General features: G+C 45.6%; 1 protein-coding gene and 1 long non-coding RNA gene across 2 annotated transcripts in view; both read left to right on the top strand.

The window, feature by feature from the left end:
* The window catches only part of LOC132207625 (utrophin-like), a 110,141-nt gene that overhangs the window by 48,323 nt on the left and 34,056 nt on the right, over positions 1–27,762 (top strand). The window lies entirely within an intron of this gene.
* Positions 1–27,762, top strand: part of LOC132207627 (uncharacterized) — a 55,305-nt gene that overhangs the window by 11,991 nt on the left and 15,552 nt on the right. The window contains exon 2 of the long non-coding RNA XR_009443645.1: positions 10,438–10,706. This is a non-coding gene — a long non-coding RNA (uncharacterized LOC132207627). The remainder of the gene's footprint in view (positions 1–10,437; positions 10,707–27,762) is intronic.

Genomic DNA, 27,762 nt, shown 5'->3' with positions numbered 1-27,762 from the left:
CACAGGGACCTCACCCACTCCTCTCGGTAACACTGACTGACTGTCACAGGGCTCTCACCCCCTCCTCTCAGTAACACTGCCTGTCACAGGGACCTCACCCGCTCCTCTTGGTAACACTGACTGACTGTCACAGGGCTCTCACCCGCTCCTCTCAGTAACAGTGACTGACTGGACAGGGCCCTCACTCCCTACTTTCAGTAACACTGCCTGTCACAGGGCCCTCACCCGCTCCTCTCGGTAACACAGACTGACTGTCACAGGGCTCTCACCCCCTCCTCTCAGTAACACTGCCTGTCACAGGGCCCTCACCCGCTCCTTTCAGTAACATTGACTGACTGGACAGGGCCCTCATGCCCTCCTCTCGGTCACACTGACTGACTGTCACAGTGCCCTCATCCGCTCCTCTCAATTACACTGCCCATCACAGTGTCCTCACCTGCTCCTCTCAGTAACACTGCCAGTCACAGGGCCCTCACCCATTCCTCTCAGTAACACTGCCCATCACAGGGACCTTACCCGCTCTTCTCAATAACACTGCCCGTCACAGGGCGCTCACCTGCTCCTCTCAGTAACACTGCCCATCACGGGGCCCTCACCTGCTCCTCTCAGTAACACTGCCCATCACAGGGACCTTACCCGCTCTTCTCAATAACACTGCCCGTCACAGGGCGCTCACCTGCTCCTCTCAGTAACACTGCCCATCACGGGGCCCTCACCTGCTCCTCTCAGTAACACTGCCCGTCACAGGGCGCTCACCTGCTCCTCTCAGTAACACTGCCCATCACAGGCCCCTCACCTGCTCCTCTCAGTAACCCTGCCCGTCACAGGGCGCTCACCTGCTCCTCTCAGTCACACTGCCCATCACAGGGCCCTCACCCGTTCCTCTCAGTAACACTGCCCATCACAGGGACCTTACCCGCTCCTCTCAGTAACACTGCCCATCACAGGGCCCTCACCTGCTCCTCTCAGTAACACTGCCCGTCACAGGGTGCTCACCTGCTCCTCTCAGTAACACTGCCCATCACAGGGCCCTCACCCGTTCGTCTCAGTAACACTGCCCATCACAGGGACCTTACCCGCTCCTCTCAGTAACACTGCCCGTCACAGGGCGCTCACCTGCTCCTCTCAGTAGCACTGCCCATCACAGGGCCCTCACCTGCTCCTCTCAGTAACACTGCCCGTCACAGGGTGCTCACCTGCTCCTCTCAGTAACACTGCCCATCACAGGGCCCTCACCCGTTCGTCTCAGTAACACTGCCCATCACAGGGACCTTACCCGCTCCTCTCAGTAACACTGCCCGTCACAGGGCCCTCACCTGCTCCTCTCAGTAACACTGCCCGTCACAGGGTGCTCACCTGCTCCTCTCAGTAACACTGCCCATCACAGGGCCCTCACCCGTTCCTCTCAGTAACACTGCCCGTCACAGGGACCTTACCCGATCCTCTCAGGAACAGTGACTGACTGTCACAGGGCTCTCACCCCCTCCTCTCAGTAACACTGCCCATCACAGGGCCCTCAACCGCCGCTCTCAGTAACACTGACTGACTACCTCAGGGCCCTCACCCGCTCCTCTCAGAATCACTGACTGACTGTCACAGGCCTCTCACTCCCTCCTCCCGGTAACACTGATTGCCCGTCACAGAGCTCTCATCCGCTGCTCTGAGTAACACTGGCTGACTGTCACAGTGCCCTTAACTTGCCCACTTATCTGAATTAGAGACAATATCAATGTGGTTGCTTTATGAAGTACAAATACTGTGAGAAATTAATGTCATAATCAAAGTGAACTTGATTAGTAAGAGATTGTGATAGACTATCTTTATTTATTTCATATAAGTATGTTATTACTGATTTTATGACCTGAAGTCACAGCCGTATTAAATCAGCTTCCCTGCCTCTGTTCGTAACACATTGATATGAAGTATTTGGTGACGTTCAAAATTGATCCCAATGTTTCCTAATCAGATTTTTTGAAAAGTCAGTGCCAGACTTTGTGAATAACAATACCAGACACCAGGTTTATAGCTTGAACAAAAGATTTTACAATTTATTAACAATATGTATCTTTTAAAAGAAAGTTATGCAAAAAGGTATTCTGATGAATGCCCATGACTTAAACATCATCTTCTTTGATTCTAGCCCCCATTCTAACAAAGACAGAAAGACAGACAAACAGATATAATTAAGGAATATATTAAAGGGAAAAAAATAAATCAAGTGTAACTGGCCAGTTTACTTAACCAGACTGCATGATCTTTAAAACGGAAAGCCCTGTGGATGCTGTAAATCAGGAACAAAAACAAAGCTGCTGGAAAAGCTCAGCGGGTCCAGCAGCATCTGTGAAGGAAACAAAGTAAAATTTCAGATCTGGCGACCCTTCCTCTGATCAGTTCTGAGGAAGGGTCACCAGATCTGACATCGTACCTCTTTTTTACCTTCACAGACGTTTCCAGACCTGCTGAGCTTTTCCGGAAATTTTGTTTTTGTCCATCATCTGAAATCTCACAGTCAGATGAGATAGTATCTTCAAGCTAAAATCTGAACAATCTACAGATGCTGTAAATCAGAAACAAAAACAGAAGTTGCTGTAAAAAACCAGCAGATCTGGCAGCATCTGTGGAGAGAAAACAGAGTTAACATTTTGGGTCAGATTACCCTTCCTCAGGATTCCTTATTTCTAAGTAAGTGTCACAGGATCGGAAACGTGAATTCTAACTTCTGTCCATAGATGCTGCCAGACTTGCTGAGCGTTTCCAGTAATTTCTGAGCTTCTGTCTTGGTTTCTGAAAACACTGAGCTATGCAAATACCTTTCAGTAGGCTTTGGGGGGATATTTAATTATTACTTGTAACAGAGGACCTCTTCACTTAGATTAAGTTGATAATGGGAGGACAACCAGTTGGCAATCAAACCTCTGTCCTGTAGCTTTTGCAGGGACAATCCTTCTGATTTAAAGACAGTTCAATATTGGTTTCTCTTTGTTAGTGACACATCAATCGAGTTTTCTTGGAAGAAGAATTGACCTGCAATTAACTTCCAGACCTAGCCTCAGAAACAAATATCAAATTGTTTCTTCTTTTTTCACATAAGCTGCTGCTCACAGTCCAAAGGTCACTCTCAGCTCACAGTTCACAGCTCCAAGCCAAAAATGATAATGAACTTAAGTACTAGGAGGAGTAAGACAATTCAGCTCCTCGAGCCCCGCTGTTTGATATGATTGTGGTTGATCTTATCTCTGCTGCAACTTCAGTTTCCTACCTGCTCTCCATAATTCTTGAATCCATTATGAACTCAAAAATCGTTCTATCTCCTCTTCAAATTTGCTCAATGTCACAGCCCCCCAATGCCCTCTCAGGGAGTGAATTCCAGAGATTCATGACCCTTCCAGCATAGAAATTTTTCATCAACTCTTTAAACCTTCTTCCCCTTATGCTAAACCTATGACCTCTTGTTCTATTGCCCACATGAGGAACCGTCCTTTCCATGTCAACTTTATCAATTTGCTTGAACATTTTATATCCCTCAATTAGATCCCTTCTCATCTTTCTGAACACCTGAGAATGTAGGCCGAAACTACTCTGTCTGTCTTAAGACAGGTTCTCGTCTCTGGAATCATCCTGGTGAACCTCCACTGGACTGCCTCCAATACAATGACATCTCTCCTTAAGTAAGGAGACCAGAACTGTACACAGGGCTCCAGGTGTGGTCTCACTAATGCCTTGCATAGTTGCAGCAACCTTCTTTTGTATTTTTATACTCGCTTTCTTTAGCAACAAATGCCAAAATTCCATTTGCCTTCCTTAATACCTGCTGTACCTGCTTACTGGGTTTCTGTGATTCATAAAACTAAAAAAAATGAAGGTTTCAATGCTGTTAAAATGAAATCCATCCAAGTAAAATTAAAATAATGATAAGAGAACATTAATAGAAAGTGAAAACATTTTTCTCTCTCTGGAGAGCAATATTGAACAGCCTTCACATAATAATGTTATTTGTGAGCTTGGATTCTATACTGGAGGAATGCTGCGCAAGTTTTAAGTTTGATTTGTACACCTATACCGTGTGCAGTGAGAAGGACAAGAGGTGGGTTTTAATCTAATAATTTTCTGTGTTCTTCTGTTAAAAATACACATAGGCATCCGCTTGTGAGCACTTTCAGTAATTGAATACCACAGTAAAAAGAATGAAAATTTATCTCACCCTGGGATCTGAATTGTCCAGTATCATCATCAACTGGGATCATAACACTTGTCATTTCAAAGGCCAAACCTGATATTACCACTCGATTCCTCAACTAAAATGGAATTTGATTCATTCAATGTCAAACATCAATGACCTTGATAGTGTGTAGTAAATTACAAAGTGAAACAAAATAGCCCTTCACCATTTTTCTTGTAAAGCAAATCCATCGTATTCAATTGTTGTAGTGGTATAAAACACCAGTAAGTCACACATTGCAAAGTCCTCCTGAATGTGAGCCAGACATTTACATAGATCTGTGGTTAACCTCAAGAGGCAACCCAATCTTGTATTTGTTTCCTGTTTATGACTTTTTAGGCCACTTTTCTGACAAGAAAGACTTCACCAGTCTCCTTAAACAGCTGAGATCAGACTAAATACAAAGCTCTATTTTGTCCATAACCTACCCTTGATCAATGCTAAAGAAGATAACGCTAGCATTTAAATAAAATTGTATTTATAGAATCATAGAGTGACACAACACGAAACAGACCTTTCAGTCCAACTAGTCCTTGCTGACCATAATCCCAAACTAAAGTAGACATGCCTGCCTCCTGCACTCGGCCATATCCCTCCAAACATTTCTTATTCATGTACTTATCTGGATGTCTTTTAAATAGTGAAACTGTACCCACATTCACCAATTCCTCTGGAAGTTCATTCCACATATGAACAATCCAACAACATGGCCCACTATCACTCGTATCCTTACATACAGATAAGGAAGGACACCACTTTGATTGGGACAACACATCCATCCTAGGACAAGCCAAACAGAAACATGCACGGGAATTCCTAGAAGCACGGCATTCCAACCGGAATTCCATCAACAAACACATTGATTTGGAGCCAATCTACCATCCCCTGAGAAAAAGAACAGGAAATGACATCACCAACCCAAGGAAACCTAACCAGATAAATAGAAAGCGGGACATAACACCAGCGCTTCGTCGGAGGCTCACTGATGATGTTACCTAGAATGGTGACGAAACGTCTGAAAACGAATCTTCCAGCTCAGCGAGCAAACTCACATCCAGAACCTCAACCTGAGCTACAAAGCTTCTCAAAACTCATTAGAACAATCCTCTGTGTAAAAAGATTGCCCCTCATTTCCTTTTTAAATCTTTCTCCTCTCATCTTAAAAATATGCCCCCTAGTTTTGAAATCCTCCACAGTAGGGAAAAGACATTTGGCGTTCACCTTATCTAGATCCCTCATTATTTTATAAACATTCATCGGGTGACCCCTCAACCTCCTATGTTCCAGTGAAAAAAGCCCCAGTCTATTCTCACCTTAAATCTCAAACCATCCATTTCTGGCAACATCCTGGTCAATCTTTTCTGAACCCTCTCCAGCTTAATAATATCCTTCCTTGAACACTGACCAGAATTGGACACAACAGTGTAGAAGAGGCCTCACTAATATCCTGTACAACTTCAACATGGCATTCCAACTCTTCTCCTCAAAGGTCTGAGTAATGAAACACCTTCCTAACTACCGAAAGAACTACAGATGCTGTAAATTATGAACAAAAACAAAGTTGCTGTAAAAGCTCAGGAAGTCGGGCAGCATCTTTGAAGGAAAAAACAAAGTTAACGTTTCAGGTCCGGTGACCTTTCCTTAAAACTGGCATTTCCCCTCTTCGCTGTCGACTGTACTACCGATTTTGGTATCATCTGCAAGCTTACTAACCAGGCCTTCTATATTCTCATCTAAATCATTTATATAAATGACAACCAAAAGCAGACCCAGCAATGATCCCTGTGGAACACTGCTGGCAACAGGTCTCCATGATGGAAAACTTCCTTGCATCACCACTCTCCATCTCCTGCCTTTTATCCAATTTTGTTTAGTTTCTACTCAATTAATATTCCAGTAATAAACATGCCTGATGAGTGGCGGAATGGTAACCGCACCCAAAGTGTTAACGCTGCTTTTTTTTCCCCATCACAGATGTTGCCAGACTTGGTGAGCTATTCCAGCAACTTTGTTTTAGTTCCTGATGAGCTGCGACTTTGTACTTGACTGACTTCCAACATCAAAAGTTGTAAATGTTGGAAGAGATTGGTTAACCTTGACTTCCTAGCTTGAAAATGTGCCTTTTATGCAAAGAAACTGTACTCTGGGACAGTGGTTTTGCAGATTTACCTGCAGGCTCAGCTGTGAATCAGAGTTGAAGAAGTTGCATGCACTGATGAATAGGCAGCTGTTTAGCCTCTGGATGGAATCCTGTGGAAGCGACGAGGGTCTAGGCCATTGACTCGAGAACTGATGAGGGAACGGCTTGCCCCAACCATCTTCCCTTCAGGGGAACACCAGCCTCAGGTCGCTGCCCTCAAGGGGTATGTCATCCTGACCTTGCTCCTCTCATGCGTCGGCAGCTACATCTTTCTCCCCTCTGGCACTTAATAGACCGGCGGCCGATCTGGTGCGATTTCATTCGCCATGAGCTGTTGGCTAACCAGAACCCAGCAGGTGTACTGAGCAGCAGTGTCACTTGGGAGGTGATGATCTCTGTTACCATGGCAACCAACCTACGATTATTGCTAGATCTCGGGCCAGGATTGAGTGAACCACCATTAGCACGCCGCTTCCCCTTCTTGATGTTGCACATTGAATGCCTTTGAAGGCCTGTTACATTTCTTAATGGTGACACCCCTGCCCACTGTTGAGTCAATACCAGTTGTTGTGGGATGATGTATGTGTGCGTCAGTTGCTCAGTTAGGGACTTTAACTCGCAACGAAGTTGGGAAGTTATGTACAAGTCTTCTCACCATGGATTTAATCTGGCTCTAAGCAGAATTGTAGGTGGTACCATCCTTCTACCTGATTAAATGTCCTCTATTTCCAAACTTGCCACAACAGAAAGTACAAAATACCGCTGTTTTTGTTCTCAATTCATGGTTTAATTTTGCAATCAGTGTCGGAAGCAGCAGATTAGTTCAGTCCTTGTGAAATTGAAGGCAATGCAACAATTTAATTGGTCACTTTTTAACATGGTAGGTTCTCAAACTGAGGAAATGGTGAATGTTGTTGATCTTTAATGCAATATAATGGAGGAGAGAAAAATCTGGACTACAAAACCCACAGGAAGAAAATTATAATCTGTCAGTGCTGCCTCCATGAGAACAATGCCAAGTAAATACCCGTCCCCATATCGAACAATAGAAGTTTCCTGCATATCAGAACATACCCATTGAGTGGGGAACTGACGAATAATGCAGGAGCACCATCGGATTGAAATACTTTTATTCTACGGATTTCAGAACATGCTGGGATTTTTATTGCAAGCAATACTTGTGATGGAATATTCTTTTAATGTCAAAGTGCTGCAACAGTTTGGAAGAACCAATATTAAATGGATATTATTGCAGATAATATATGTGAATGAAATAAAATTGTTTGCTTAAAGTATTTTGTAATTGGAATTGAATGTCACATTTTTGTATCTTAGTTGTCTTCTGTTTCTTATTTTTATAGAGCAGGTATTGCCCTGGTCACTTGTAATGCTGCCAATACAAGATTAACTACATGGATGGTCTCTATCAGTTGCTGAATCCCCGATGTCAGTTTGTAATCCTGAATCCAATATTGTCACTTCATCTTTCAGTTCTGTTTATAATCAAAGTTTGAGATCAACAGCTTTCATTTTACTATCTGGAAGTCAATTAGTGCAGATTTTGTTTGTAAACCAGCGTTCTGTATGTAAAACTGCCTTGTTTAATTAGATTAGTTAGTTGAGATTCATTTTAGTGAAATGAATCCTAACTAAGCTTCATCTCTTCCTCATTCTGAACACATGCTATGTCACGCAATGGCTATTCAATTTTGCATTGGTGCCGGTTCAAACCATGTGTATTCCAACTACGCATTGATACAGATGAAATAGTACCATTTCCTTGTTCGTACCATTCTCACCATACAGTGTTTCAGCATTTCATTACGTTTCTGTGTACAGTTCTGAACCAGTCCCCTTGCCCCTGAGCTTGCCAAATGTCTCAATGTTGTCATGACATTGTCAAAGAATTCATTCCTTGGTAGATTCAGAGATAAATTAATGTAAACTAGTATGTGTTAATGCCTCTGCTGTAATCGGGCGAAACACTCAGGCCATTGTCTTAATTTTTCTCTCTTGTATTTTTTTGAAATGTTGACCATGCCATTTGCTCCACTTACTGGGATTGGACTTGTTACAGAAGTGCTGAACGTCAACTTGCCAAATACAATTGGCTAAAAAGTCTGAGGCCCATCAGTCTCTTGAAACACTTTTGCTGTGCAATCAACATTCCAACATTAATTGACAATGAAAAATTGCATACGTGCTTCAGAAGATTCGATTTGAAACAGAGATTTGTGAATATGAATGGAGCTATATATGTCTCCATCTCGGGCACCAACCTCAAGTCCACCTGGACTATCTCCAACACCTCCCTCACCTTCCTGGACCCCTCTATCTCCATCTCAGGCAACCACCTAGAAACCGATATGCATTTCAAGCCCACCGACTCCCACAGCGACCTAGGATACACCTCCTCCCACCCACCTCCTGCTAAAATTCTATCCCCTATTCCCAATTCCTTTGCCTTCGCCGCATCTGCTCCCAGGATGAGGCATTCCATTCCCGTACACCTCAGATGTCCTCGTTTTTCAAGGAGCGCAACTCCTCCCCACCCCCCCAACCCCCTGCAGTGGTGAAGAACGCCCTTGACCGTGTCTCCCTCATTTCCTGCAACTCATCCCTCACACCCTGCCCCTGCAATAACCACCAAAAGAGAACCCCCTCATCCTCACATACCACCCTACCAACCTCTGGAGACAACGCATCATCCTCCAACACTTCCACCATCTGCAATCTGACCTCACCACCAAAGACATTTTTCCTCCGACCCTTGTCTACTTTCTGGAGAGACCACTCTCTCCGTGACTCCCTTGTCCGCTCCACACTCCCTTCCAACCCCACCACACCCGGCATTTTCCCTGCAACCACAGGAAGTGCAACACGTACCCCCATACCTCCTCCCTCACCCCCATCCAGGCCCCAAGAAGACTTTCCACATCAAGCAGATGTTCAACTGCACATCTACCAATGTGGTATACTGCATCCGCTGGACCCGTTGTGGCCTCCTCAACATCGTGGAAACCAAGGAGAGACTTAGGTGTTCTGCAAAGCAGTCCCTATGCTCGGTTCACAATAAACAACTGCGCCTCCCAGTCGCGAACAATTTCAACTTCCCCTCCTATTCCTTAGACGACATGTCCATCCTGGGCTTCCTGCAGTGCCACAACAATGCCACCTGAAGGTTGCAGGAACAGCAACTCATATTCTGCTCGGGAACCCTGCAGCCCAAAGGTATCAATGTGGATTTCACAAGCTTCAAAATCTCCCCTCCCCCTACTGCATCCCAGAACCAGCCCAACTCGTCCCCGCCTCCCTCACCTGTTCTTCCTCTCACTTATCCCTTCCTCCCACCTCAAGCCACACCCCCATTTCCTACCTACCAACCTCACCTCTTGACCTGTCCATCCTCCCCGGACTGACCTATCCCCTCCCTACCTCCCCAACCTACACTCACCTCTACTAGCTCCAGCCCACCTCTTTAACTTGGCTGTCTCCTCTCCAACTATCTTCTCCTCTATCCATCTTCGATCCGCCTCCCCCTCTCTCCCTATTTATTTCAGAGGCCTCTCCCCCTCCCCCTCCCCCTTTTCTGATGAAGAGTCTAGGCCCAACATGGAAGCTTTTGTGCTCCTAAGATGCTGCTTGGCCTGCTGTGTTCATTCAGCTGCTCACTTTGTTATCCCTATATCTCTTAACAACCTCATTAAGTGAGTTCTTGAGTTAACTATGCAGGGTAGACTTAGAGTTTATCATTCTAACTTGCCAGCCCTGAAAGATGAAAGTTGGTTTATGTTAGATGCTTGTTTCATAGCTACGAAAGATATCCTGAACGGATTTTTCATGTCTTTTGTTGAGAACTTTACCCATTTAGTCACTCTAATCCTTTTCCTTTTTTAAAGTTTCCTTGGTAGTCATAAATTTTTAATGAATAAAATCTTTAGTCTTATACTAGATATTCCCAATTTCAGGAGAAAGTCCAGAGAGACCTTTTAAAGGAAAGGGTTTAAGAAAGAAAACCGAAGTTCCATTGATCAAAGTCATGAATAGTTGATAAATTATTTGCACTTCATATTTCCAGAACCTACCCTGGAAGAGAGAGCCCAGAGAATTGCCAAAGCTGTCCGCAAACAGTCAATAGAAGTGAAGGAAAATTGGGAGCAATTGAAAACCCGTGCGAGCAACTGGCAGAAACAGGTGGAAAAGGCGCTGGAGAAACTTCAAGAACTGCAGAAAGCTCTGGATGATCTTGAGGCTCATGTGATAACAGCTGAGGGGGTCCACACTGATCAGCAACCTGTGGGTGACCTGCTTATTGACTCATTGCAGGGTCACATTGATAAAACCACAGTAAGTGCAATTACATTACACTTCACTTATGAACAGATGTAACCACAATGTTGTATCGAGACGATCAGTAATATGAGTACTTCAGTGATATTGATTGAATGGTTGTTAACTTAATTTGCAAATTAAAACTTAGTTGAGCATGCCTTCTGATGAGATCACATCGTTAATATTAGTATAGTTGAGGATTCTATTAGTCACTGACATCAGCTGAGTTATCTACTTGTTGCCATGTTATCGTGATTAAAGGAAAAGTCTGACCACGCCATTTGGCGACTCCTTCGAGAGAGACAACTGGTTATGATTTAACCAGAAGATTACCATGCCTCAGGCAAGTAGAGGGTTTGAGGCGAAGATCATTTGTGGTAAGCTCACTGGTGTGGCAATTGAGCCCTCTCTTGCAGGGGATCACTCTGCATCACAAACCAACCGTTCAGTCAACTGAATTTGAATAGAGTTTAGGATTGGAGAGCAATCCATGCATTTGTATTTTTTTAAATGAATGTTTCTCACTGGCAAACCTTTTAAAAGCCAGCTCAGCCATACAGGCTAGATCAGTTCTTGATCTCAGCTGAATTTTTTGATCTCGGGTGAGTCAGCGTTCGGAGTTCAGTGATTGGAATGAATTCACATGAAGTTAGCGAGAGGGATACTACACGTGAATAGATCAATGTTTTGAAAAGAGGATGAGATATGAGCAAAAGTTTAACTGATGTGGAAGACCAGCCAAAATCATCATCAACGGTGGAGCAGGCTTGAGCGGCCACGCAACATTGAGCTGCCGCTATTTGACTTGTTCTGTGAAGAGGAAGGAAAATGGTCAAAGTGTCAAAAATGCTGAAGACCTCATCATTCTACAACCTCAAAATTTGATTGTGTTCAGTATATTATCTCTACTGGTACCCCTAAATCCTGGTCTATCATCTCAGCAACTCTACTCTGCCCAAAAGCTGGTTACTTGTGACATTTTTGAAGGATCTTCCCAAGTCTGAAAATCATTTTTGTGTTTGTAGAATCAGAGTTGGCGTGTGGAAGGCGGTCTTCTGGCATATCATAGCTCTTTGAAATAACTCCCCAATTTGTCCCCCTCTGCTGTGCAATGACTTCAACCACTTATATAATCTCTTTAATGGATGGAAACTTTTGAAGGCATCCGGAATGAGTATTAACGATCCCAGAATACAACTGAGCCTTATTAAGTTCTTAGTTCTGATGATCAAGAGCTTGATCAAAGAGGATTGTTTTAAAAAGTGCCTTAAAACAGGAAAGGTACAGAGGCTGAGAGGTGGAGGAAGTCTCTTGTTGGGTTTGAAGCCTACAAAATTAAATGTTTGGCAACCAAACATATCCTGAAGTATGGTCGGACTGGTGGAGATTATCCAAATAGCGATAGGCCATTTAAAATCAAGAGTGGGCAAGAGGACATAATTAGACGAGTGCAGATACCCTGAAGTATGGTCGGACTGGTGGAGATTATCCAAATAACGATAGGCATAGCCAAGGAACAATTTGGAAACAAAAATGAGAATTCAATAAAATTACTGTTAATACTATCAGTTAGGTAGAAAGCACAGAGAATAGGATTTGGTTCAAGATGAGTCTCAGGCAGTGGAGTTTTGACGACCTCAAGTGTTCAATGGGCAAATGTGGGACTCTAGCAGGGAATGCATTGGAATTGTCAGGTCCGGAAGTGAAGTAGTTTCAGTTGAAGTTTTCACTGCTAATGAGCCAAGACAAGAGACAGCTTCAGGGATTGCATGAATGTGTGGTCGGACGTTCATCGTGGGATAAACAAGATGCCAAGGTTGTGCTGAGACAAGCGTAACATTACATTGTTGCCAAGGAGGAGTCATGCACTCAGTGGGTCGTGAATAGAGATTGGTGTGGGGACCACAAACAGTGGTCTTCCCAGTTTTAAATTGTTGTCTCTACAGAGTTCCGCAACTTTATGTTCTGTTCAAAAGGCTTCACTGACAAGGAAACAGAAGTTAGCCATTTGTTTACTTGTCAATATATCTTGATTTTTCCACCATGTTCTCCAATTATTTCCAAAACCTGTGCAGTGTACTAAGTGAACCATTCAAACCTTAAAAGGAAATGTGAAAGTTGTGGAATATAAAGTTAAATTTATTTCATTGAAAATTGAAATAAATTACATGAGGGTTTGACCAAGACTGAAAGGAATTAGATGGGACACCAGATGAATAAAACAAGCAGTAGTAAGGTGGTATTAGCTGGATGTTCCTGAAGAAAGAGAACGCAGCCAACCTTTCTTCCATAAGGGGGATTAATTGTGTGGTGTCAGACACAATTGATTAAATCATTCCTTCTGCTTTTACTGCCTGACTGTACTATGGTTGTAATATTTACTTTTTTAAAGGCTCAAGGTTAGACATACTTGTCATTTTATAAATTTTAAGAAGTTGGCTTATTGTCAAGTCACGGTAGGATTGAAAACACATTCTATAAGTGTTTGAAGTCAGAAGTCACATGACACCAGCTTATAGTCCAACAGGTTCATTTGAAATCACACAAGCTTTTGGAGTGCAGCCCCTTCATCAGGTGCAGTTCGTGAGGTGACCACAGAGAGACACAGCTTATAAGCAGAGAGATCAAAAGATCATAGAATTGGCCTGAGTGGAGTGTCAGATAATAACTCTTTCCAGGTGACCAAGCGTGTCAGAGGCAAGCAAAGTGTTTATAAAGTCAATGTCAGTGCTGTGCTGTCATGATAATCAGGCAGCGCAACAGGAATGTACAAAAGGTGACATCTCAGGTCAGACTCTGACTTGTAGTTTCGAGGCTTGTGTTCAGAATCTGTCTTAGAGTTTTAACCTTTATTTCAAAAGCAAGAATTTGTAAGATGCCACACTGACTGACTGTAACTACAAGTTGTGTGCTTCTTCAACAAAATATCTGCAAATAAACAAACATCCTGTCTGACCGTACCTGATGAAGGGACTGCACTCCAAAAGCTTGTGTGATTTCAAATAAACCTGTCAGATTATAACTTGATGCCATGTGACTTCTGACTTTGTCTATCCTAGTCCAACACCAGCACCTCCACATTATAAATGTTTGGAACCAAGTCAGTGCAACAGGTATACGTTGAACATTTGACTTCGGAAGGATGCCTAGTGCTGAAAAATTCATTAATAACAAAGGATTTCTCCATTATGCCATCTATCGTAACATGCTGCGTCTCACAGTCATAATGAAAGGATGCCCACTTTAATTCAGCAGCGCCAAGAACAGTTATGGGCATTTTTAGCATGGGAGGAGGCCATTCAACCTACTTTATCTGTACCAGCTCTCTCCCAGAGCAACAAAATTAATCCTTTTCTTGAACTCGTTCCACATATTTCACAGGATTGAAATATATAGGTACATAGTTAAGAGATTTTAACATCAAGTGAGCAGTTCTCGCACTACACCTTGTCACTAAAAATTGAAAACGTGACTTACAAAGAGTGAGTCTTTATTTTGTTCTGTTGTGATGATGAAGAAGATGCAAGTCCAAGTGCTGGAACTGGCCTCTTGAACTTAGAAATTTTTAAATGTGTATAAAATGAATTCCGTGTGCATCTACAAAAAGCAGTTTTATGGAAGGAAAAGGTACCAAAGAAGATTTGGTGTATTGTACTTTATCCTATTATACTCCAACCTGTGAAAACAGAACTCTACTTTCCTGTGCCTCCCAAATCCCGAGTCTGTCCCTGCCCCCATTGACCATGAGGACACGGCCGGAGACCCCAACCGATGACGTCACATTCGCCTCCGCCGGCCACACCACTTCCGGGACCGCTGCTGCAGTCACCGCCTCCACTTCCAGTTACAACACCTCACACACCACCCTCGCCGCAGCTGCTGCCGCCCACCCCGATCCTCCAACCGCCGACGGAACCCCGCCCACGGCCGACGACCTCATCGCTCCGCCCACAACCTTCACAGCCAGCAACCCTAGTGAAGACAGTCACATTGAACCCTGCCGCATGTTCACCATCCCCCCAGACCTCCCACTAACTGAGGACGAACGGTTAGTCCTTAGTAAGAGGTCTCCTTTGTCCCTCTACAACCACACATCAACGAATACCAGTCACGATTGGACATAGAACAGTTTATCCGCCGCCTTCGCCTCCACGCGTACTTCTTCAACCGGGAACCTAACCCTCCCTCCACTAACCCCTTCACCCGCTCCCAACATAAGTCCTCCTCCTGGACACCACCCCCAGGCCTCCTACCTTCCCTTGACCTCTTCATCTCTAACTGCCGTCGAGACATTAAACCGCCTCAATCTCTCCACCCCTCTCACCCACTCCAACCTCTCCCCCGCAGAACGGCCGGCCCTCCGCTCCAACCCCAACCTCACCATCAAACCCGCAGACAAGGGTGGCGCAGTGGTAGTATGGCGCACTGACCTCTACATCGCCGAGGCCAAACGCCAACTCTCCGACATCACCTCCTACCGCCCCCTCGATCATGACCCCACACCCGAGCACCAAACCATCATCTCCACACCATTCATGACCTCATCACCTCAGGGGACCTCCAACCCACAGCCTCCCACCTCATTGTTCTCAACCCCGCACGGCCCGTTTCTATCTCCCTCCCAAAATCCACAAACCTGCCTGCCCTGGTCGACCCATTGTCTCAGCCTGCTCCTGCCCCACTGAACTCATCTCCACCTATCTGGACTCCATTTTCTCCCCTTTGGTCCAGGAACTCCCTACCTACGTCCGTGACACCACCCACGCCCTCCACCTCCTCCAGGACGTCCAATTCCCTGGCCCCCAACACCACAGTTAATCAATGCGGCAGGGTTTCAAAACTAACGGACTTACCTAGGGCCGAATGTTGTGGATGTGAAAATAAGTAGACTTTGTGACATCAGGCCTATGTGGTCAGAATTTAAACTCTGGGTCAAAATAACAAAGGGTGCAACGAAAACCGGTAGCTAGCAAGCAGACCTCCTTTCAAGGACCAAAGATAATGGCTTCGTTCTGTTCAAGATTTAATCGATGGAAACTATCCGGTTATGTGGAGACAGTGGAAGAAATGAATGAGGGGGTGGATAGATCTGGGCATTGCCACCATGTATGTGGAAAGTGCAGTGCTTTCACATGATATTGCTCTGGGGCAGTGTTCAGATGAGAAAAGGAGTGGGATTTTACTGATTTGGCCAGACCTAAGTGATTCACACCCACGGCCATGCTGTCAAAGATTTGTGGAAGCCAGCAAAACTGAACTTGACTGTTTGCAGTAAATGTACAGCATTTCAGATGTCACTTGATCCTGCAGATTGACTCCCTAGAATCTGCTTGTCAAATGATTTATATGGCTAAAAGGTTCAAGTATGATTTTGTGCTGTGGAACTCATCTCGAACCGAAACTCGCCAGTTTTTATATCAAGATCTGGAGAAAGTATTAGTTTTTTGAAGATGTTCTGATACAGAGATAGACTAATAGTTTCCTGAGAAATCGTGGGGCATTGGCCAGGAAGTTAAACAAACAGTGGGGAATAAAACAAACTTGACCTGAATCCTATGTTAAGTATATAATGGATTTGTTCCACAGTGAGGATATCAAAAGATATTCTAATTTTTAAGATGAGACACTCAGGATAATTTGGGTAGGATGCACTTCTTGAAGGGACCGGAAAGGTACAGAATTATCCATAAGATGTGAAAAATTTGAAATGAAGACAAAACCTTTTGAGGCTGGGGTGGGGAAGAAATGAAGGTCCAATTTTGCTCATTCAACCTCTCCCATTGACCAAATGCATTTGTAGTGTCTGTAAGGTTGGTGACGGCACTTAAATGAAGAAAAATCAACATGGACATGCTGTACATAACCATGAACAATCAATCTCTTGGCAAGGATAATGTGACAGGGCATTTGAAAAGCCAGGTTATTGTAATTTGAATTAAGAGATCAGGCTGTAGAACCTGAGATCAATCTCAGAATAAAATGTAACAACAGCGATAGATGAGGAACCTCTTCACTCACAGAGAGGTGAACTTTGTAATTCTGTACTCCAGAAAATGTGGAGCCTCAGCCAAGAAGTATGCTCAGGACGGGGATTGACATGCTGGGGTAGTCAGTGAAGCACTATTAATGTCACAGGATTAGTAATCCGGAGGCCTGGGACAATGCTGTAGAGTATAGGCTTAAGTTCCACTGTAACAGCTGATGGAATTTGAATTCAGTTCAATATAATTTTGGGGGTAGGTGGGAATGTGGAGCCGACATTGCAGTCAAGTCAGCCACGACCTTCTTAAATGGTGAAGCAGGCTTGATGGGGCCAGTTATCCAACACATGCTCAAATTGATATAATCATAAACAAAGCTGGTCTCAGTGATGGTTACACTGTCACTGTTACACTATTCACCGTTATAAAAACTTGACTCATTCACTGATGTTCTTTAAGAAAGGAGCTCTGCCATTCTTATTTGATCTCACCTCCATATGACTCCAGATCCACAATAATGTGGTTGACACTTAACTGCACTCTGAAATAGTCAAACAATTTGGAGGAACTAGGGATGGGCAGCAAATACTGTCCTTGCTACTCCTGCTCCTTGTTGCTATGACCCTATATGCTCAAACATATTAACCAATTTCCTCTTTGAATCCATTTGAGGAGCAGTGTATATTTTGTATCGCTTGGTGATTCTCCAAGTATCTGATGGATTTTGCATAGTTCCTTCTACCTTCTAAATGTGAGCTCCTTCCAGTGTTTAACCTTTAAGGTAGGCAATCGTTCTCGAACCTTTTTGATTGAATGCTTTCATATTAATAGCAATCACTAACCTATCTATTATTAATTGCATATTCATAAGACCAAGGGCTACATGTAAAGAAGTGTTCTAATCATCTTTTTAAAAAGCTACTTCCTGACGGTTATCATGGAGATGAGATTAGATTCCCTACAGTATGGAAACAGGCACTTCAGCCCATCCCCCTATCACCGACACACACCCCTGAACACTCTGGGCAATTTAGCATGGCCACTCCCCCTAGTCAGCACATCTTTGGACTGTGGGAGGAAACCGGAGCACCCGGAGGAAACCCACGCAGACACGGGGAGAATGTGCAAACTCCACACAGACAGTTACCTGAGGCTGGAATCGAACCCGGGTACTTGGTGCTGTGAGGCTGCAGTGCTAACCACTGAGCCACTGTGCTGCCCCGATGTGTGTATTTGCTTCTAACTGTGATATCTGTCAGTCCCTGGACTGGTGTTTGATACGGGCAATCATAATGTATATCCACTTTATGCAAATGCTCTTCTATTGTTAGCCTGATAAATCAAGAAAAGGGCTGGATCCTTTTGTATATTTTTAACATCACATATTCATGATTTACATTTCGTTGAGCGTTTCAAATTGCAGTAATTAAACATTCATGACAGGTAAAAGCATTCCAGAATTGTTCCGACTTGATGATAAATAGTGAATATCTGTTCTTGACTGCAGCTTTCCAGCCTATCAGTGCAGAGAGGCATTGCTTAGCAAGGTTGGATGAGGAATATTACTGTTCCAATTAGTTACATTTAATTTATCACCGTTGAAGCTCGCGTTAGTTAGTATGCTTTTTTCCAATATATTTAATCTCAAGTTATGACAGATGATTTGGTTTGTAGATCTCCAATTACCTCTCTACTGTAGAACCCAGTTTTGAAACAATTGATATAAGGCACTTATTGTACTGTCACTGATGCTGTCATTATACTACCAGAGTATGGCTGTAATGCTGAATTACTTTAGCCTGCCTTCATGAAGCAGTGCAATCTTTCCGAGATAAGGATGAGGGGACGGTGCATATAAAAGATTGATTTATAAAATTGAGATTCATGGAATATATAGGTCACTATCAAATTTGGTTAAAAAAGATGGCTGAAGGACAGAAGCAGCAAGTTATGGTAAATAGATGAGAAGATCGCTATTAGCAGTTTGCCAAGTATGAGGACACTGATTTTTGGAGATAGATGCACGATTTGAATTTGGGAATATGGCATACAGAAGGCCCTTCAGCCAATCAAGTCTGCGCTAATCCCACTTTGCAGCACTTGGAGAATAACCTTTAATTTCACGTGCTCATCCCAGTACCTTGTTAAAAGTTGTGAGCTCTCTTGTCTCAACTACCCTTCTGGGTAGTGCATTCCAGATTACCACCACCCTCTGGGTAAAAATATTTTTCCTCAAATCCCCTCTACATCTCCTGCCCTTCACCTCATAATTGTGTCTCCTTGTCATTGACCCTTCAACTAAGGATACGGCTGCTTCCTAACCTTGCCCCTCCTCATCTTCTGCACCTCAGTCACGTCCCTCCTCAGCCTTCTCTGCTCTAAAGAGAACAATCTGACCTTATCCAGCTAGTCTCCGTAGCTAAAGTGCTCCGCCCCAGGCAATATCCTAGTGAATAATCTCTGCACCCCCTCCAATTCAATCACATCCTTCCAACAGTGTGGTGATGAGAACTGCATACAGTATTCCAACTTTGGCTTAACTAAAGTTCTATACAATTCCAACGGAACCTTCCAGCTGAAACCATCTGTGCCATGACTGATAAAGGCAAGTTCTCAGTACGCATTCTTAATCATCCTGTTAACCTGTCCTGCCACCTTCAAGGTTCTGTGTACAAGCACCCCATGATCCGTCTGTGTCCCCTAAGCCTCCTAGTGTCTTGCCATTCATTGAGTACCTCCTTGTCTTGTGACTTCTTCCGATGTGCATCACCTGATATGTTTCAGGATTAAATTCTGTCTGCCACTGATCTGCTCATCTGACCAACCCATCTATATCTCATTATGTTGTATATATCACGAACAGTGAGGGACCCAATATGGAACGTTGCAGTACGCCATTTGACACAAGCTTCCAGTCGCACAAACAGCCTTCTACCTCTGTGCTCTGTCTCTTACCACTGTGCCATTTTAGAACTACCTTGCCGTAATAGCCAGTGGTGCCAGATGTGTTTACCTTTAATATCAGTCTCACATGTGGGACCTTGTCAAAGGCGTTTTTGAAATCCATACAAACTGCATCAGCTGCAGTATAAGCATAGAGCGCAGAAGCAGAAATAGGCCATTCAGCCCTTTGAATCTGCTCTGCGATTCAAAGAGACCATGGCAGAACAGTTAATTCTCCAGTCTACTTTCCTGCCTTTTCCCAATATCTGCTGTCTATCTCACCCTTAAATTTACTTAATGACCAGCCTCAATAGTCTTTTGTGGCAAAGAATTCCACAGATTTGCAACCCTCAGAGGGAAGAAATTCCCCCCAATCTCTATCTTAAATGTGTGACCCCTTATTCTGAGATTATGCCCTCTGGTCCTAGACTCTCCCACAAGGGAAAACAAACTCTCTGCATCTACCCTGTCAAAAATCTTATAAGCTTCAATAAGGTGGCATCTCATTCTTCTATATTACAACAAGAACAGATTCAATCTTCTTAACCTCCTAGAACTTATTTGAACTTCCTCCACATCCTTAGATATTTCTCCCAAAACTGTTCTCAGTGTTACAGCTGTGATCTGACAATTGCCTCGTACAATTTTAACAAAACCTTTTATATTCCATTCCATTTGCCTTCTTCGTTACCCAATGAACTTGGATGCTTGCTTTTTGTGATTCGTAGACGAGAATATTTAAATCCCTCTGTTCCGTAGCTTTCTGCAGTCATTCTCCATTAAATAATAACCAGCTTTTCTATTCTTCCTGCCAAAATACATTAGCTCAGATTTCCCTGCATTATATTCCATCTGCGAAGTTTTTGCCCATTTGCTTAGCCTATCAATATCTCTCTGCAGACTTTTTGATTAATCCTTACTAGTTGCCTTCCCACATGGTTTTGTGTCATCAGCTACAGTATATTCTCTTTCGTCATTCAAGGCATTAATGTATTTCATAAATAATTGTGTCCCCAGCACTAATCTGTGCGGCGCTCCGCTAGCTGCAGGTTGCCAGTCTGAAAATGCCTCCCTTGTCCCAATTCTGTCTTCTATGAGTGAGCCAGTCCTCTGTTCATGATAATATACAACAGCAACATCATGGACTATTATCTTATTAAGTAGCCTAATGTGTTATAGCTCATCAAAACCCTTGTGAAAATCTGGGCACCTACATACCTCGCAAAATTATATCAAAATTGTGAAGTGTGACCTCACTTTGATGAAGCCATGCTGATCAAACCTTGCATTTCCAAGTGGAGATGAATTCTCTCCTCCAGAATTTCCCCAGTTGTTTCCCTCCCACTGATATGAGATTCATTGGTCTGTAATTCCTGGTGTATCTCTCTCTCTCCTTGAAAAATGGTACCACATTAGTTGTCCTCTACCAATTCCCCTGTAGCCAGAGAAGAATTCAAAGTTTGGGTCAGAGCCCCTGTGATTTCCTCTCATCTCTTATTGTGGCATATGATACAACCCCTTCAAACCTAGAGAATTATCTACTTTTAGGCCTAGCAAAGCCTCACTCCCTGTGTCAGTCTGCTCAAGTACCTCAGTCCCTGTCCCCAAGTTCTCTACCTCCATCTTCCTCCTCTTGAATGTAGACTAAAGTGAAACACTCTACCAGTGTCCTTCTGTACGGTATAAAGTTTTCCCCCGGACCCTAATGGGCCCCATTCTTTCGCTGGTTATCTTCTTCCCCTAAATGTACTTGTGAAATAACTTGGGATCTGTCAAATTTTATCTTCATGTTTTTTCATGCGCCTGTTTCCTCCTAACTGCTTCAAGTTCCCTCTGAGCTTTCTATACTCCACTAAGGCCTCCATCATTTGCTCCCTTTGTACCTACTAAAAGCCTCTTTTTTTTTTGTTCTTAACCAATTCTGAATATTCCTACACATCCAGGGTTCTTTGTCTTGTTATTTCCAAATTTCATCCCAAAGGAAACATGTTGGGCCTGTGCTTTCCCCATTTTCTTCCCAATCACACGTTCACTTTCTACTGTAGAATTTGCCAGACGTAGCTGAACCTGGTCTACTTTGGTCAGAGATAATAAAATGTGAGGCTGGATGAACACAGCAGGCCAAGCAGCATCTCAGGAGCACAAAAGCTGACGTTTCGGGCCTAGACCCTTCATCAGAGAGGGGGATGGGGGGAGGGAACTGGAATAAATAGGGAGAGAGGGGGAGGCGGACCGAAGATGGAGAGTAAAGAAGATAGGTGGAGAGGGTGTAGGTGGGGAGGTAGGGAGGGGATAGGTCAGTCCAGGGAAGACGGACAGGTCAAGGAGGTGGGATGAGGTTAGTAGGTAGCTGGGGGTGCGGCTTGGGGTGGGAGGAAGGGATGGGTGAGAGGAAGAACCGGTTAGGGAGGCAGAGACAGGTTGGACTGGTTTTGGGATGCAGTGGGTGGGGGGGAAGAGCTGGGCTGGTTGTGTGGTGCAGTGGGGGGAGGGGATGAACTGGGCTGGTTTAGGGATGCAGTAGGGGAAGGGGAGATTTTGAAACTGGTGAAGTCCACATTGATACCATATGGCTGCAGGGTTCCCAGGCGGAATATGAGTTGCTGTTCCTGCAACCTTCGGGTGGCATCATTGTGGCAGTGCAGGAGGCCCATGATGGACATGTCATCAAGAGAATGGGAGGGGGAGTGGAAATGGTTTGCGACTGGGAGGTGCAGTTGTTTGTTGCGAACTGAGCGGAGGTGTTCTGCAAAGCGGTCCCCAAGCCTCCGCTTGGTTTCCCCAATGTAGAGAAAGCCGCACCGGGTACAGTGGATGCAGTATACCACATTGGCAGATGTGCAGGTGAACCTCTGCTTAATGTGGAATGTCATCTTGGGGCCTGGGATGGGGGTGAGGGAGGAGGTGTGGGGACAAGTGTAGCATTTCCTGCGGTTGCAGGGGAAGGTGCCGGGTGTGGTGGGGTTGGAGGGCAGTGTGGAGCGAACAAGGGAGTCACGGAGAGAGTGGTCTCTCCGGAAAGCAGACAGGGGTGGGGATGGAAAAATGTCTTGGGTGGTGGGGTCGGATTGTAAATGGCGGAAGTGTCGGAGGATAATGCGTTGTATCCGGAGGTTGGTAGGGTGGTGTGTGAGAACGAGGGGGATCCTCTTGGGGCGGTTGTGGCGGGGGCGGGGTGTGAGGGATGTGTCGCGGGAAATGCGGGAGACGCGGTCAAGGGCGTTCTCAATCACCGTGGGGGGGAAGTTGCGGTCCTTAAAGAACTTGGACATCTGGGATGTGCGGGAGTGGAATGTCTTATCGTGGGAGCAGATGCGGCGGAGGCGGAGGAATTGGGAATAGGGGATGGAATTTTTGCAGGAGGGTGGGTGGGAGGAGGTGTATTCTAGGTAGCTGTGGGAGTCGGTGGGCTTGAAATGGACATCAGTTACAAGCTGGTTGCCCGAGATGGAGACTGAGAGGTCCAGGAAGGTGAGGGATGTGCTGGAGATGGCCCAGGTGAACTGAAGGTTGGGGTGGAAGGTGTTGGTGAAGTGGATGAACTGTTCGAGCTCCTCTGGGGAGCAAGAGGCGGCGCCGATACAGTCATCAATGTACCGGAGGAAGAGGTGGGGTTTGGGGCCTGTGTAGGTGCGGAAGATGGACTGTTCCACGTAACCTACAAAGAGGCAGGCATAGCTGGGGCCCATGCGGGTGCCCATGGCCACCCCCTTGGTCTGTAGGAAGTGGGAGGAGTTAAAAGAGAAGTTGTTGAGTGTGAGGACGAGTTCCGCTAGGCGGATGAGAGTGTCGGTGGAGGGGGCCTGGTCGGGCCTGCGGGACAGGAAGAAGCGGAGGGCCTTGAGGCCATCTCCATGCGGAATGCAGGTGTACAGGGACTGGACGTCCATGCTGAATATGAGGTGTTGGGGGCCAGGGAATTGGAAGTCCTGGAGGAGGTGGAGGGCGTGGGTGGTGTCACGGACATAGGTGGGGAGTTCCTGGACCAAAGGGGAGAAAATGGAGTCCAGATAGGTGGAGATGAGTTCGGTGGGGCAGGAGCGGCTGAGACGATGGGTCGACCAGGGCAGGCAGGTTTGTGGATTTTGGGAAGGAGGTAGAAACGGGCCGTGCGGGGTTGGGGAACAATGAGGTTGGAGGCTGTGGGTGGGAGGTCCCCTGAGGTGATGAGGTCATGAATGGTGTTGGAGATGATGGTTTGGTGCTCGGGTGTGGGGTCATGATCGAGGAGGCGGTAGGATGTGGTGTCGGAGAGTTGGCGTCTGGCCTCGGCGATGTAGAGGTCAGTACGCCATACTACCACTGCGCCACCCTTGTCTGCGGGTTTGATGGTGAGGTTGGGGTTGGAGCGGAGGGAGCGGAGGGCTCCACCCACGCCCTCCACCTCCTCCAGGACTTCCAATTCCCTGGCCCCCAACACCTCATATTCAGCATGGACGTCCAGTCCCTGTACACCTGCATTCCGCATGGAGATGGCCTCAAGGCCCTCCGCTTCTTCCTGTCCCGCAGGCCCGACCAGGCCCCCTCCACCGACACTCTCATCCGCCTAGCGGAACTCGTCCTCACACTCAACAACTTCTCTTTTGACTCCTCCCACTTCCTACAGACCAAGGGGGTGGCCCTGGGCACCCGCATGGGCCCCAGCTATGCCTGCCTCTTTGTAGGTTACGTGGAACAGTCCATCTTCCGCACCTACACAGGCCCCAAACCCCACCTCTTCCTCCGGTACATTGATGACTGTATCGGCGCCGCCTCTTGCTCCCCAGAGGAGCTCGAACAGTTCATCCACTTCACCAACACCTTCCACCCCAACCTTCAGTTCACCTGGGCCATCTCCAGCACATCCCTCACCTTCCTGGACCTCTCAGTCTCCATCTCGGGCAACCAGCTTGTAACTGATGTCCATTTCAAGCCCACCGACTCCCACAGCTACCTAGAATACACCTCCTCCCACCCACCCTCCTGCAAAAATTCCATCCCCTATTCCCAATTCCTCCGCCTCCGCCGCATCTGCTCCCACGATAAGACATTCCACTCCCGCACATCCCAGATGTCCAAGTTCTTTAAGGACCGCAACTTCCCCGCCACGGTGATTGAGAACGCCCTTGACCGCGTCTCCCGCATTTCCCGCGACACATCCCTCACACCCCGCCCCCGCCACAACCGCCCCAAGAGGATCCCCCTCGTTCTCACACACCACCCTACCAACCTCCGGATACAACGCATTATCCTCCGACACTTCCGCCATTTACAATCCGACCCCACCACCCAAGACATTTTTCCATCCCCACCCCTGTCTGCTTTCCGGAGAGACCACTCTCTCCGTGACTCCCTTGTTCGCTCCACACTGCCCTCCAACCCCACCACACCCGGCACCTTCCCCTGCAACCGCAGGAAATGCTACACTTGTCCCCACACCTCCTCCCTCACCCCCATCCCAGGCCCCAAGATGACATTCCACATTAAGCAGAGGTTCACCTGCACATCTGCCAATGTGGTATACTGCATCCACTGTACCCGGTGCGGCTTTCTCTACATTGGGGAAACCAAGCGGAGGCTTGGGGACCGCTTTGCAGAACACCTCCGCTCAGTTCGCAACAAACAACTGCACCTCCCAGTCGCAAACCATTTCCACTCCCCCTCCCATTCTCTTGATGACATGTCCATCATGGGCCTCCTGCACTGCCACAATGATGCCACCCGAAGGTTGCAGGAACAGCAACTCATATTCCGCCTGGGAACCCTGCAGCCATATGGTATCAATGTGGACTTCACCAGTTTCAAAATCTCCCCTTCCCCTACTGCATCCCTAAACCAGCCCAGTTCATCCCCTCCCCCCACTGCACCACACAAGCAGCCCAGCTCTTCCCCCCCACCCACTGCATCCCAAAACCAGTCCAACCTGTCTCTGCCTCCCTAACCGGTTCTTCCTCTCACCCATCCCTTCCTCCCACCCCAAGCCGCACCCCCAGCTACCTACTAACCTCATCCCACCTCCTTGACCTGTCCGTCTTCCCTGGACTGACCTATCCCCTCCCTACCTCCCCACCTACACCCTCTCCACCTATCTTCTTTACTCTCCATCTTCGGTCCGCCTCCCCCTCTCTCCCTATTTATTCCAGTTCCCTCCCCCCATCCCCCTCTCTGATGAAGGGTCTAGGCCCGAAACGTCAGCTTTTGTGCTCCTGAGATGCTGCTTGGCCTGCTGTGTTCATCCAGCCTCACATTTTATTATCTTGGAATCTCCAGCATCTGCAGTTCCCATTATCTCTGATACTACTTTGGTCAGATCCTGCTTTATTTTAATAACATCTGCCTTCCTCCGATCCAAAATTTTTTTTTTGCAATCTACCATTTTCCTTTTCATAACAGTGGTTGCTATCACTATATTCTCCCCACTACCACCTTAAACACCTTGGCAACTTTGTTCTCAAGAATTAGATCTGGGACTGGACCGTCCCTTGATGGACCTTCCATATGTTGACACAATAAACTCTGCTGAACACGTATATAGAAATCCAACTCCTCTTTACACTGTGCACTTTACACTCGATAACAAGGTGGACATTATTTTAAAAAGAAAGGTTTAGAGGGGATTAGAGGAAAACCTTTTTCATCCAGAGGGGTCTGAAATGCACTCTCTGGGATTATAGTTGAGACGGGAAATCTCAGAATCTTTAAAAAGCACTTGACGTGTCATTACGTTCAAGGCTATGACCTAGTGTGTTGACAGTGGGTCTAGTGTATATAATAGTATGTCCTTGATAGCGCAGACTCAGTGGGTTGAAAGGCCTCATATCTTGTATGATTCACTGATTACGACTATCTCAAGCAATGTTGAGGAAGTTGAAATCCCCTGGTATAGTTACCATCTTATTATTGCACACCTCAACATGAGCAATACAGCGTGAAGTTCCAAAATTTACCACGATTGCCAAGCTTGCAGGAGCCCAAACAATGAGGATGATTCCGATCAGCTGCAATAGGCCAACAGAATGGGAAATGACATGGCAGATAGAGTTCAATACAGCAAAATGTGAGGGGATCTGGGATACAGTGTGGTTTAGTCAGCAGTGGCCCCTCTCCTGAGTCAGAAATGTTGGTGTGATTCTCACTCCGAGACAGAAGGACCCAGTATTCAGTGCAGGAAAGCAAACTTGTGTGGTAATGAATCCTCAGCCTGGATCGACGGGTTAGGTTAGTGGCAGATATATCTACAAGATGAAAAGATGATAATTGCAAAGAGTGGTGATCTTTGCTCACTGTTCTGAGTTCGGGTCACTCGACCCGAAACGTTAACTCTATTTTTCCCTTCACGGATGCTGCCAGACCCACTGGGATTTTCCAGCAACTTTTCGCTTGTTGTTGTCGTTGATCAACTTGCATTGTGTTATCCCGTATAAAATGGGAAATGTCCAAGGAAAAAGAAAACGATGCATGAGGTGAAGCAGTTTAACTAAAGGGATAGTGGCAAACAATAAATACTCGAAAGACATTGTTCCAAAGAGTGTGTGAGGACTGAAAAACCCAGGAATGTCGGGGTCATAAAGCCATAAAATGAAGGAATGGAAGTAGGCTTTTTAGCCCATTGAATTTGCTTCACCATTCGATCAGATCATGGCTATCTCTGTTTTGAATATTCTTAGTAACCCAGCTTCAACAGGCCTCTGGAGAAAACAATTCCACAAAATCAAGCCCTCAGAGGAAATAAATTCATCTTCACCCCTGTCTTAAATATGTCACGCCTTATTCTGAGATGATGCCCTTTGGCCGTAGATTCTCCTCCAAGAAGAACCAAACTTTCTGCATCGACACTAACAGGTCCCCTAAGAATCCTGAATGTTTTAATAAGGTAACCTTTACTCTTCTAAATTCTAAAGAGTACAAGTCCAACCTATTTGACCTCCTTAGAAAGAAGATCCTTCTGTACCTAGAATCAACTTAGTTAACCTTCTCTGGACTGCCTCCAATGTTGAGATTTCTTTCCTTTGATAAAGGGCCAAAAGTATTTGCTGTGTTTGAGATGTGGTCTGTCTAGTACTTTGTATTGTTTTAGCAATACTTCCCTCTTCTTTTATTCCATTCCTTCTAAAGGCCAACAGGAGACTTCCTTGTTAGTTGCTGAGCATGGTTGCTAACTTCTTATG

The sequence above is a fragment of the Stegostoma tigrinum genome, unplaced genomic scaffold (assembly GCF_030684315.1).
Source record: "Stegostoma tigrinum isolate sSteTig4 unplaced genomic scaffold, sSteTig4.hap1 scaffold_112, whole genome shotgun sequence".
In the NCBI taxonomy this organism is placed as follows: Eukaryota; Metazoa; Chordata; class Chondrichthyes; order Orectolobiformes; family Stegostomatidae; genus Stegostoma; species Stegostoma tigrinum.
Note: the sequence above shows the minus strand (reverse complement) of the source record. Positions and strands in the feature narration are given on the sequence as shown.